This window comes from Sinocyclocheilus rhinocerous, unplaced genomic scaffold, assembly GCF_001515625.1.
Source record: "Sinocyclocheilus rhinocerous isolate Xijiao unplaced genomic scaffold, SAMN03320098_v1.1 scaffold749, whole genome shotgun sequence".
Lineage (NCBI taxonomy): Eukaryota > Metazoa > Chordata > Actinopteri > Cypriniformes > Cyprinidae > Sinocyclocheilus > Sinocyclocheilus rhinocerous.
In genome coordinates, this window is record NW_015653466.1 from 1371142 (window position 1) to 1373859 (window position 2718).

Consider the following 2718-nt stretch of genomic DNA (forward strand, 5'->3'; position numbering starts at 1 on the left):
GTCGACTAGGATTTCTCTTTATTATAGGTAATTTTCAAACTCCTGACCACTTACTGCCACAAGTCGATTCACTTTTAAAGGTGAAATAACAACTTGGCCGTCAGATTAGCGAAAACTAAAAAGAAAAAAAGTACAATTGTTATGATGTGTACTTTCTGACCCGTTCATTCGGTTAACTGATATGTTTATTAACTGACAGATAAACGACATGCTGTCAGGTGTCCGCTCGTTGTGTAAAGGTTGGTCGGTTCGTGGCATGAGTTTATCGCCGCGTCAGATCAACCGATGGCCGAGCAACGAGTCCTCCGAGCCTCCTACCGACAGTCCTCGAGTCCTCATCACAGGTGCCATCTGTTTCCCAGCTGCTTAAATAACGTGTGACAAACTGTAATGTTTTGGTGGAAATATCTCTCTTGCATCACGTCTTCTGTGTTTGTTTTCCGTGCCTCGTAAGAGACAATCCCATTGATCGCCATGACAGTAGGTTGGGAATAAACAGCGTTAAAAGCGCTCCACGTGCGCACAATGGAGCGCGCGGTTGTTTTATGCTTGTGCAACAGCGTGAGTAAATAGATTGTCAGTCGAAGTGGAGCTGGAAAATGTCTGGACAATAACAATCACGGAGCTTATTTAAAATGACTTAGGCCTGTTTTTGAAACTGCCACTGCCATTTTTGTGTGATTTATTTCATTTGCATGTGCACTGATTTGCAGACACGCTACAAACGGTGTCATATGAGTCCTGAGTGCTTACCAAATTCTATACAATAATCCTATGTCGTAGGCATCAGTCTAAAGTAGTCACTGTATAAACTCTATTTTTAGTTGTCTGCTGGAGTTGATCACATTATGTATGGTATCATGTTTTGTTTTGTGCATTTACTGTACCTTTGGCCTCCAGTATAGGGGTTTTCATTTTAAAAATGCAGTAACATTTTTCATTCATAATTAGATTTATGGAATTTATTCAGCTTACTTGGTGCTCATTTGTGGCTTTGTGAGTGGTGAAGTTTCTGGTTGTAAAATGTTTGCTGCTATGGTGTGTTTAAGCTCCTTTCATTGTTGAAAGTGTTTTTCTCCTGTTACAGGTGGCCTGGGACAGCTTGGAGTTGGACTAGCTCAAATGCTGAGGTTAGTGAACAGCTGAAAGATGTGCTGCATGGGAGAAATTTGAAATCAGACTCCAGAACACAGTTTTTGCAACTTTGCATAGATTGGATATTTGCCTGGTCTTTGCATTGATGTTTGTTGTAACCTTTTTTAATTTTCTGAGGTAGATTCTTTATAATTCTGTAAAAACCGAAAGATCATTTAACTTTGCTGTTTATTTAATTTAATTATTAATAATATTTAATTCCTCTTACATCAGGAAGCAGTATGGAAAGGAAAACGTCATCCTGTCGGACATTAGGAGGCCTCCCACTGAAGTTTATAACATGGGTGTGTTGACACCTTAGAGAGATGTAGTAACAGCTCTGATATGGACAGACAGGCGGTTGCATCATTTGCAACATATATAGAGCCACATGTAGAGTGTGGTGTCATAAACTGACTTAAAGTTTACAGTAGGAGTTTTTTTTTATCACATGGCTCTTATATTTCAATTCTCCAAATACATTTCAGTAACAGTGTACAATACGTTAACGTATGTTAACATCGGTTAATGAAATGGCTAACATGAAATAACAATTTAAAAAATAATTTATTAATCATGGGAATTAATTTATATATACAATACCGTTCTTTTATTTTTTTTTAGAAATTAATACTTTTTTTTTTATTAAGCAAGGATGCTTTAAATTGATTAAAACGTTTCTGGAGGATAATGTGACAATGAAGACTGGAGTAATGGCTGCTGAAAATTCAGCTTTGCTTTTACTAGGGATGCACCGGTATCGGGCCCGATAGAGCTCCTGTACTGGTACTTATTAAAATGCCCCGATACCAAACGCAGATACCACACAGCATGTGTTAAGTGCCATATTCAGACAGCAGAATGGAGTTATTAGAGATTAAGGATGTCTACGAAGTATATGTATGCAATGAATATAATGTTAAACAATCAGTATTGACTGTATAGCTGATGTGCGCGAACACATAAATAAAAGCATATACATCAACTCCAATACCGTTATCTAATAAGCATGTGTCCTATTCTGTGTACTAAACTCCTGAAACATTGGTGTCTTTTTGAAACATTGGTGTCTCTTTGTATATAATATGACGATAGTTTTCTCAAAATAAGTAAAATACTCATGAAGTGACTCAGATCACATTACAAAAATTAACCATGCTTTTATTATAGTAAAAGTACTGTAACCATGCTTTTTGTTTTTTTTTTGGCAAATGGATTACCATTTGTATTTATTTTTACTACAAATTCCATGGTTAAACTATGGTTAGTGTATCAAAAACCATGGTTAATTTGTGGTTACCATGGTTTGACAATAGTAGCCATTGTCTTTGGATTTATAGTAAAATCATCGTTAATTTTCGTAAGTTGTGTTGTTGTCTGCCCTAGCTCCCATAAACCTATTATAACATATGATTATTTGTCTGCTAAGTAACATTACAATAGATAATAATCATGTCCTTTATACTGTATTTTGAGTGATGACTGATGAGCAATGGGCTGCTGCTGCTTAACTAAGTAAACAAAGACAAAACTAACTTAGCATATTTACAAATGGAACTGACCTGCACTTGAAACCCTGAACAG

The 2718-nt window shown here is 36.4% G+C and overlaps 1 pseudogene; it reads left to right on the forward strand.

Moving 5' to 3' along the window:
* Positions 1-2718, forward strand: part of LOC107716010 (L-threonine 3-dehydrogenase, mitochondrial-like) — a 15379-nt pseudogene that overhangs the window by 1451 nt on the left and 11210 nt on the right.